The sequence below is a fragment of the Microcebus murinus genome, chromosome 2 (genome assembly GCF_040939455.1).
Source record: "Microcebus murinus isolate Inina chromosome 2, M.murinus_Inina_mat1.0, whole genome shotgun sequence".
NCBI lineage: Eukaryota > Metazoa > Chordata > Mammalia > Primates > Cheirogaleidae > Microcebus > Microcebus murinus.
The window spans coordinates 4,849,294-4,859,775 of NC_134105.1; the positions used below are offsets into that span (position 1 = coordinate 4,849,294).

Below are 10,482 nucleotides of genomic sequence, written 5' to 3' on the forward strand. Positions count from 1 at the left end.
ATCCAGTTTCATGTCTTTAACAACTGTGTCTATATGCTGATGATTCCCATTTGTCTACCTCCAGCCTGGGACTCTTCCTCGTCTCAGAAAATGGCACCTCCACCTTTCTGGCTTCTCAGGCTCCGAACCTTGAGTTCTCCTTCATCCAACATCCAATCTGTTAGCAAAACCTCCACTGACACCATCTTAGATCAAGCCTCCATCATCTCTCACCTGGATTATTGTAACTGCCTCCTAACTATTGCCCCTTCTCCTCCCCTTACCCCTCTCCCCCTCCGTTTATGTTCACATAACAACCTGAGTAACTCTGTCAAAAGTCATATTATGTGACTTCTCTATGAAAAACCTTCCAAACCTCCCATCTCAGAGCAAAAGCCAGTTTTACTACAGCCAGAAATGCTCCACCTACAAGACCAAGTTTCCACAACCTCACTGAGCTCCTGTCCATTCTTGACTCTCTTGCTCACTTAACTGGCAACACTGGCATTTTGCCAGGCTTACTTCTGCCTGTAGGACACTGAACTTGCCTTTATTTCTGCGTAATTGTCCTTAGTTATCCCTAGGGCTCCCTTGGCTCAAACATTCCTTACTCAAAAAGGACTTCTCTGATCTCTTGATTTTAAATTGCAAATCACATCCCCCAAAGCCCACATTCTCATTCCCTTCCTTTTGCTCCACTGCATGTATCACCTTCTAATGTACCATGTAATTTACTTCTTTATTTTATGTCACTCTTCACATGAAGGCAGGGACTTGTCTGTTTTGTTATTGCTGTACCCCCAATTCCTAGATAGAATTTGACACATGATAGGTGCTCAGTCAGTATCTGTGGGGAGAATGCATTTGAAAATCGGAGGGTTAAGCAGTGGTTAAGAGCTGGAGCTTTCGGGGCTTGTGTTCCAGTCCGCCTCTGCTGCTTAGTTGCTTTGTGGTCTTTAAAAAATTTATTTAACCTTCCTGAGCCTGTTACCTAATTTTTAAGGTGGTTGAGATGATACCTCAGCCTTTCATTCAGCAATATGGAACACCTCCTACATGGCAGCAAGCACTATGCTAGCTGCTGGAGATGCAATGAAAAACCAGAACGTTCCCCAGCTTCCCAGGGGTCTGTACACTGAGGAAGGGGCTACAGACAATAGCCACGTAGTCACCCAGATAATTGATGCTTCATGAATTGTGATAAGTGTGATGAAGGAAAAGCAGGTAGAGCTTAAAAGGCAGGGTGGGGAAGAGCTTCCCTGAGCAAGTGACTTCTACCTGTCTGCATCTGCTCCAGCCGCCATGACAAAGTGCCACAGGCTGGGGGGCTTAAACAGCAGACATTCAGACACTCATTTTCTCACAGTTCTGGAGGCTAGAAGTCCAAGCTCAAGGTGTCAGCAGCTTTGGTTTCTCCTGTGGCATTCCTCTTTGACTTGCAGATGGCCACCTCCTTGTTGAGTCCTCAAATGGTCTTTCTTCTGTGTGTGTACACACCCCTGGTGTCTCTTAGGTGTCCTAATCTCTTCTAAAGACACCTATCATGCTGGATTAGGGCCCACTCTAGTGGCTCCATTTCAACATAATCATGTTAATGGGCCTATGTCCAAATACAGTCCCTTCTGACATGCTAGGGGTTTAGGCTTCAACATATGAATTGCGGGGGAGGCACAATTCAGCTTATAACATTAAGATCCAAAGGATGCATAAAAATGAGGCATGGGACAAGGGGAACCTTCTAAGCAAAGGGGAGAATATGTGCAGAAATCCTATGGCTGTTGACAAGTTAGAGGAAGTGGAGGCCCATGTGGCTTGAGCTCAGAGTGAGGGATCTGGGTGACATACATGCTGGAGTTGGAGTGAGGAGCAGCCCATGCAGGGCCTTGGAGGCCACCTAGGGCTGGTCTTGGGAGTGATACTATAGGAATTGTCTCACGAAAAGATTACTCTGGGAAATGCCTGGCCGGGAAGTGCCGTGGCAGCCGCCGAGGTCACTGTCTGCCAGCTGCGCGTGCGTGCCTTTGTCCGTGGGCGCCTTCGTCCGTGGGCCTGGCCATGGTGCTGCAGCTCGCCCAGGAGCAGGGCATCACCCTGCACAGGATCGCTGAAATCGTGGCCAAGTTCTTCTCATTTGGCATCAACAGCATTTTATATCAGCGTGCCATTTATCTATCTGAAACCTTTACTTGAGTGCAGAAATATGGACTCACCTTGCTTGTAACTACTGATCTCGAGGTCATAAAATATCTAAACAACGTGGTGGAACAACTAAAAGATTGGCTATACAAGTGTTCAGTTCAGAAACTGGTTGTAGTTATATCAAATATTGAAAGTGTGAGGTCCTTGAAAGATGGCAGTTTGATATTGAGTGTGACAAGACTGCAAAAGATGATAGTGCACCCAGAGAAAAGTCTCAGAAAGCTATCCAGGATGAAATCCGTTCAGTGATCAGACAGATCACAGCTATAGTGACATTTCTGCCACTGTTGGAAGTTTCTTGTTCATTTGATCTACTGATTTATACAGACAAAGATTTGGTTGTACCTGAAAAATGGGAAGAGTCGGGACCACAGTTCATTACCAATTCTGAGGAAGTCCGTCTTCGTTCATTTACTACTACAATCCACAAAGTAAACAGCATGGTAGCCTACAAAATTCCTGTCAATGACTAAGGATGCGATGAGGAAAATCATGTAATAAATCATTTTTAAATGTGGCTTTCCTGAACCTAAGTCAACTATAGTTGATAATGTTTTATTTCATTGGTTAATTTTTAGATGGGGAAAACCAACATTATACTTTACTAAACTATGTATAATTGTTCCATTTTTTTTGGTACCTTTTTGACTTACCATAGGGTTGACATAGTGAATTCATTGCACATTGTTCAAAGGGAACCAACAGATTTTTGTCAGAACTGTAATGTTAACTTCATTGAAGGGTAACTGTAGATGGAAGAACTTTTGCTATGAAGCTAATTACTTACCCAAGTCAGACATTTTGGTCAAGTAGCTTGACTCAATGTAGGTAGGGAGAAATTTAAATATAAAATACAGCAAAAGAAGTATGAATATTCAGAATCTTTGTTTAAATCCTAAAAATAACTAATAATCCATAAGTAATAACATATTGCTCTGTTACGTCCTTCTGTCATTTATTTCATTGTATAGTTTCCATATTGAATACATTTCCAATTATTTGATTTTAATTTATATAAGTTGAACCCATGAAGCAATGGGTATTTCTACTGTTTAATTTACTGTGATACAGAACTCTTAAAAAATTTTTTGTGTGAGTTTTGTAAAATCAAGCTTTAGATGAAAATGGGGAAATAAGGTTAAATTTGTACATTTAAAAAAAAGATTACTCTGCCACCCTGGGGTTGGAGGGAGGCTGGCCCTGGCTCCAGAGTTGGTATGATGGTGACACGGTGCATGGTGCCTCACCCACAGTAAGGGCTCTGTAAAGGGTTCCTGATGAATGTGTTTCACAGTGGCCACCTGACATGGTTGATGGGAGGATTGAATGAAGAAGCCAGGAAGGACTTAATAAACTGAAGCGATCAGCAAATGTAAGAGAACAGATGGCAGATGTGCAGCGCGTAGTCCAGGGTTTACTGTTCGGCTGCCCTCACGGAAGTGGAAACTGTTAGCCTCGCCCATTCCAATGTAAGCATCAAAAAGTACTGAATTTCCTATTGCTGCTATATAACCAAAAAAAAAAAAAGTACTGAATTCTCCATATTTTGGTGCTGGATATACTATAGACAGAGGTGATTGCTAATTGTAACAGAACGTTTTAGATGAGACTAATGCAAAAGAGAAAAGATGTAGATAGAGCAGTGAAATGCTGACCCCATATGCCTGTCTTTGAGAAGCCCAAATCCAGTGGAAGTGGTTTAAGAGCAGCACTCATCTTTTATTTCTTTTCTTGAGGTTCAGATAAAAGCTTCCCTTAGGTTTACCGTCAGGATCCTGATGTGCAGCCGGTACTCCTGAGAGGTTGGGGGCAGGGGTAGGGATGGGCGTCACCTCCTGCCCGCTCTCAGTAAGAGTGGTGTTGGGCAGCAGGAAGGTTTCTTGTTTTGTTCTTGGAGCTCGGTGTCTAGAACTGGAACCTGATGTGAACACCCGTCTCCCTTCAACTGGAGTGGTGACTCTGCCTTTTCTTGGTTTAATGCAGCATAGATTCAGTGGCGCTTTGTGTTAGAAGGAACCAAGACAGGCATTTTATCCCAATGGCTAAAGAACTCTGACTGTCCTCCCCCACATCTTTGACAGAGGGCCATGTGCCAGTAGTTGGGAATGTAGTAGGAAGCCCATCCTAATTTTGAACAGAATTGTTTGTTAGTATGTGCTTTGTAAATATTAAGCCAAATCTATCTCTTGTAAGTCCTGAATTGGCCTTCAGGCACTACAGAGACCTTGAGTCCTCCTCTTTGTGGCATCAAGTATTTGACAATAGCTGTGTAATACGCTTCTGGGGCCTCCCAGTCTTCTGTTCTCAAACTGAACACTCTACCACACCAAAAAAAAAAAAAAGTTCTTAATAGTGGCTTTATGAATATCCTTGTACATAAATCTTTTCATATTTGCCTTTGGATGCATTTCTATGAATGAAACTTCTGGGACAAAGTTTGTTGTGCTCTATATTTCCAGATTACCCTCCAGAAAGGGTGATTTTGCTTATACACCCACAAGTGGTTTACAAGAGAGCCTGTTTCCCCACACCCTAGCCACCAACGTGGGGAATTTTCATTCTTTTAATCATTGCCAATCTGATAGAGAAAAATGTTTATCTCATAGTTGCTTTAATTTGCATTTCTTTGATTACGGGTGAGATTGGACATGTTTTCTGACCACATCCTATACTTTTGCAATCAAGTTTTGGAGCTAAATGCAGGACCTTACATGTATTCCAGTTAAATTTTATCTTGTTGGATTCGACCAATCATTCCTTCCTGTTGAGATAATTTTGGATCCTGATCTGGCAATTCCAGTGTATTGGCCTTCCTTCCCAGACTGCTGTTATTTGCACAGTTGATAGGCAGTTATCTTTGGCCTTATCAAAGTTGTTGATAGAATGTTAAGAGTTTAGGGCCAAGAACAAAACTGCTTGGCATGCCACTGGAGGATGCCTTGAGACAGCACTGTCCCATCTGCTATTACAATTCCACCTCACCATGCTTGGGGAAGTCATGGGCAACGTAAGGAACCTTCACCTGGGACACAGGGCCTGGGCACAGATTCCAGTTCGGGCCCTAATTAGCTGTGTGGCCTGGAGCAAATAGCATCACCTTTCACGGAGCTCTACCTTCAGGCTCTAACAACCTTTTTGTCACTGTCCACAAGGCTTTCATGAGAAATGGGAGGAGGGTCCATTAGTAACTGTGACAGCATTGGAAGGAACCAGGGAGGATGGCTTAGTTTGATTGGAGAAAGGTCTTTGTGAGACTGACACATGGCAACCACGGAAGTCATGAGCTGGCGAAACAGCTTCCACGGCCCTGCCAGACGGGCCTGTGGGCGTGCGCTGTTCACTTCAGCTGTGGGCGCAACAAGGAAAATAAGCAACAGAACCATCTCCAAATGAAGTGATAGCACATTATAGCACCTTTCTTTGCGCTATTCCAACATCAAAATCAGACAGGACTTTCTAAGGAAGGAACAGTAAACATGAGCCCCACGTAACAGATAAAGGAAATAAAAGAGAAACTGGGTAACTGATTTAAGTGCCATGGCACATTGGTCATAGCTCTGGTCACCTGGCTTTTTATCACCATGCCTGGAATGTAGTTGTTGATTTACCCTTTGTAAATTTCTCAAACAGCTACTCCATGTGGTCTGTTCTTGCCCATTCAGACTAATAATAATAGTAATAATGATAACCAGGGCTGCTGTGGTTTGAATGACGGTGCCTCCTCCAAAATCCATGTTATACTTAATCCCTATGCTGGTGGTATTGAGAGGTGAGGCCTTTTGGGAGGTGATTAGATGCCTTTTTTTTAGAGACAAGGTCTCTCTCTGTCTCCCAGGCTGGAGTGCAGTGACATCATCATATCTCACTGCAGCCTCAAACTCCTGGGTTCAAGCAGTCCTCCTGTCTCAGTCTCCCAAGTAGCTGGGACTACAGGTTCATGCCCAGCTAATTTTTTTTTTTTTCTGTGTGTGTGTGTGTGTGTGTGTGGAAACGGGGTCTCACTATGTTGCCCAGGCTGGTCTTGGACTCCTGGCCTCAAGTAATCCTCCTACCTCAGCTTCCCAAAGTGCTGGGATTACAGGCATGAACCACCACACCTGGCCACGGGCCTTATTTTATAAAAGGTTCTCAAGGGAGTGAGCTTGGCCCTCTTGCCCTCCTGCCTCCTGTGAGGTTGTGGCAAGAAGGCCCTCATCAGACACCAAACACCAGTGCCTTAATGGTGGATTCTCACAGAACTCTGGGAAATAAATGGCTATTATTTAAAAATTACCCAGTCTGTGGCATTTTGTTAGAGCAGCACAAACAGACTAAGACAAAGGCTAATCCCTTTTGAGCTCTTCGTTCTCAGTGCTTTAATCTTCCAGCAGCACGATGAGGTAGGTGCTGCCTTCGTCATTTTTTATAGATGAGGAAATTCAGGCACAGAAAAGAGGTTAAGTAACCTGCCCTGGGTCACCCTTCTTACCAGGGCTAGAGCTGGGGTTTGAACTCAGGCGGTGTCAGTAAACAAGGATTAGAAAGGAATAATGGGAATTATTTCTCCCCCACATTGTGAAACTGCATTGCAAACAGTGGTCTCAGCCACCATGGAGTAACAGACTAACTCCTTCGTCTCCTGAATGAACCGTGTGACGTGGGGCGATCGGGGAAGTCAAGGGCGTGAAGAGCCTGCGTCTTGGGTGCACAGCGTCTGTGTAGCGTAATGCCAGGCGAGCTGCGCAAACCTGCAGTGTCCGTGACCGCAGGGACCCCACACACAAATACCAGAACCAGGACTCTCGCCCGGCTTGTGTCATGAGACAGGACCTTGCTGCACGGCCCCCGCCTCCCGAGAACAGGATTACGAGGCTGAGTGCGGTTACTGCTGGCACAAAGCGCTCCCGATGTGGCCAGGACTGGGCGCCAACCGCCGGATTCCCAATATTGTCTTCCAGTTGCTAGACTACGCTGCTTTCCAGTACATTATTTGGAATATAAAAGCTCAGATGTAAGTAAAGCATTTTAATACAAATAATTTCAACCGCAACAAGGCAACTGGCTTCTGATTAAGTTGGCAAGAGGAGGTAATGAACTCATTCCGATTGACATATTTAGAGATTCTCTTGCCAAATCCAATTGGCAGCTTCATAATTATGGAAACGTCCATGTTATTTCCACTCAACCAGGGTTAGGCCTGCTGGTGTCTGATTCAATGTTTACTTCATGAATGAGGTCAGTTCCCAGCACAGCTGGGGTTTCAGCAGAGGCATCGGAGCTGCCGGTCAGCAGACAGCGTTCCCACTGGCATCTGATCCAGTTCCTCAGGGCGCCCGGGGCAGCCTTCTCTGCTCCCCCCAGTCCCCTGCCCTCCCTGGCATTGTCTGGACCCCGGCTCTTCTCACTGCTTCCTTCACTGCTCCCTGTAGAAGCAGACCCAGCATCAGCACGGTGAGGCCAAGTTTCCCGTGGCACGGCTGTCCCTCCTTCGACCTGCCCCCTTGGTGTTGCAACACCTCGCTCCTGGACCATCCCCTCGTGAGCTTCAAACTGCCAGGAAACGGTAGGGTTTTGTTAAAAAAAAAAAAAAAAAAAGTATTTATTCCAGGATGGCTCCACTTGTGTGGTGTGAGAGTGACTCAGAGTGCCATGGAAGCCACCTCCAAAAGTAAGGATGTCCCACAGGCCACAGTGTCCTCTTGGCCAGCCCCCCACACTGGTGAAAACAAAAACAAAAGCTCGCAAGGGCTCAAAATACTTATCTGAAGAACACACATTTATGGAGTGACGTTCTCTGGGTTCACAGAGGTTCTGGGAAAACAGGGCAGTGGGGAAAGGTGGCCCTGCACAGTAGTGACAGGGGCCCAGCTCCAAGTGACCAGATGCAGCAAAGGGCTGAAATATCATCGACCTGTTTGTCCAAGTCCTGAGCTGTTCAGCAGGACAGTGGCGGGGAGAAAGCGAGTGGCCAAAGTCTGACGTGGGGGAGCTCTTTATTTTTATCTCTGCTCTGCAGTAGTTGCTTTATCTTAGCATGATCAAGTGGTGGGAGGCTAAGTGACAGCGACTTGGTCTGGATCCCAAAATAATCATGGGCATCATGTGCTGTGATGGCTTCCCCTAAGAAAATCTGAACGGTGCCTTCAGAAAATCTGAACGGGAGAAATCTGGACCAGGAGATGGTTTAGGTACCGGAGACAAAGGCAGATTCGGTAAGAAAGCTTTCTCTTTATCAGTGTTGACCAGACAGAGTTTGGTTGCTGGGTGTCCTGACGGGAGGACAATGAGACCAATGGTCGTTGACGTAAACACAAGACTGGAATGATGTGAAGGAGATATGGCCCAGGTGTAAAGAAGTGAGCTCTGTTCCATTGTGAGCATATACCAAAAAAAAATAAAAATAAAAAAAAAAAAAGAAGTGAGCTCTGTCTTCCTTTGACTTCAACAGAAGGAGATGCTTGTCATTTTAAAATAAAGACTCCGCTCTGTCCTATCTAAAGTGCTACTCCGGTCGCCAGAGGAGGTTTCAGAACACCTCTCCTCACTCGAGGGTCGGCAGACCATGGGGTCCGCAGGGTTCACTGTGCGATTTCAATCCCAGATCACTTCTCTTCTTGCAGTCCTCAGAAGCCCAAACAACCTGCCTCACTCCGGAGAAGCTCCAGCTGCCTGTTCCTGTTACTTACCCCAACACAGGTTATTTTGCAGCCTGTTTTATCTAACATTGTCACTGTCATATCATCTTATAATAATGATCTTTTCCCTTCAGTATGCTTACGGAAGTTTTTGAAGATGAGGCTCTGCCTTAGCCTGTTTTGTGCTGTTCTAACAGAATGCCTGAGCCTGGGTAATTTATAATGAACAAAAATTTCCTTCTCACAGTTTCTGGAGGCTGGGCAGTTCAAGGTCAAGGCACTGGTGTCTGGTGAGGGCCTTCATACTGCATCTTCCATCCCATGGTGAAAGGCAGAAGGGCAGGAATGGGGGAAGAAAGAGAGACAAAAAAGGCCAAACCCCTCCTTTTATAGGGAACCCATTCAGGAGATACTGGCACTAATCCATTCATGAGTAACCCCCTCTGAAAGGTCTCACCTCCCAACACCTCTGCATTAGGGATCAGGTTTCCAGTGTGTGAACTTTGGGGGACAGGTGCTCGCACACACCAGACACTTCCAACTCAGGGCCGTGGCACATGCCATGCCCTCAGCTGGAACTCTCTCCCGAGTCATCCACACTGCCCCCTCCCTCCCTCCCTTTCCGTGTTTACTCACGTGCCCCTTAGCAGTGAGGCCGTCCCAACCACCCTCTTCCCCAGACCCTTCCATGCATGTCCCCCTTCCACCTGTGATTTCCCTCTAGCTTTTGTCCCCATCTAAAGAAGCGCACATTGGTCAGGCACAGTGGCTCGCACCTGTAATCCCAGCACTTTAGGAAACCGAGGCAGGAGATCACTGGAATCCAGGAGTTCGAGACCAGCCTGGGCAATGTAGTGAGACCCCCCCACACACAGAAAATTTAAAAATTTTCCAGGCACATGGCACGTACCCATAGTCCCAGCTACTCAGGAGGCCAAGGCAGGAGGATCACTTGAGCCCAAGAGTTCGAGGCTGTAGTGAGCTATGATCTTGCCATTATACTCCAGCCTGGATGACAGAGTGAAACCACGTATCTAAAGTCAGTAAATAAAATAGCACGTGTTACTTGTCTTTTTCCTCATCTGCCTCCCCACTGGAGTGCCAGCTCTGCAGCCAGAGCCCAGACAGCGCCTGGCACGTCCACTCGGCAGTGTCTGTTGAGCGCCTGGCAGCTGTCTAGGTGCTGGGTGCTTCTGCAAACATTTCCCGGGTGATTGAGGAATTCACTCTACTTTAAGAATCTAAGTAGATTCCTTAAGCTCAGGGGAACCACTGTGTCTTCTGATTCATGGGAGAGATTTGAGGAGCTGGGCAAATGCTGTGTCACATTCTTCCCTCCTTCTCCTGGCTGCCCCTCTGAATTCATACACAGACACAGGGCAGTGGGGTCGTCCCTGAGGAAAGGCAGAGCCTCCTGTGACTAAGGGATGCAGATATTGCTCCGCTGGGGCCAGTTTGTCCTGTCTTTTTATGAGTTCCTAAGGGGGAAATGCATGTGAAATGCTGTCACCCTCCCCAGGTTGTTAACAGAGCTGTTTGGCTGGCGGAGCTGTCAGCGAGGCAGCCCCACGCCGGCAGGCGGCCGTCACGCCGGCTTCCAGAGAGAGCTCATGCCCAAGCCACTGGAAAAGGGACGCCGCCTGAGTCAGCAGCCGGACTGGAAAGTCTGTGTCAGAGACACCTGGAGGAA

At 46.4% G+C, this 10,482-nt stretch overlaps 1 pseudogene; it reads left to right on the plus strand.

Annotated features, from left to right (window-relative positions):
* Positions 1-339: 339 nt before the first annotated feature.
* On the plus strand, positions 340-8,925 carry LOC142861647 (mitotic spindle assembly checkpoint protein MAD2A pseudogene; annotated as a pseudogene).
* Positions 8,926-10,482: the final 1,557 nt, after the last annotated feature.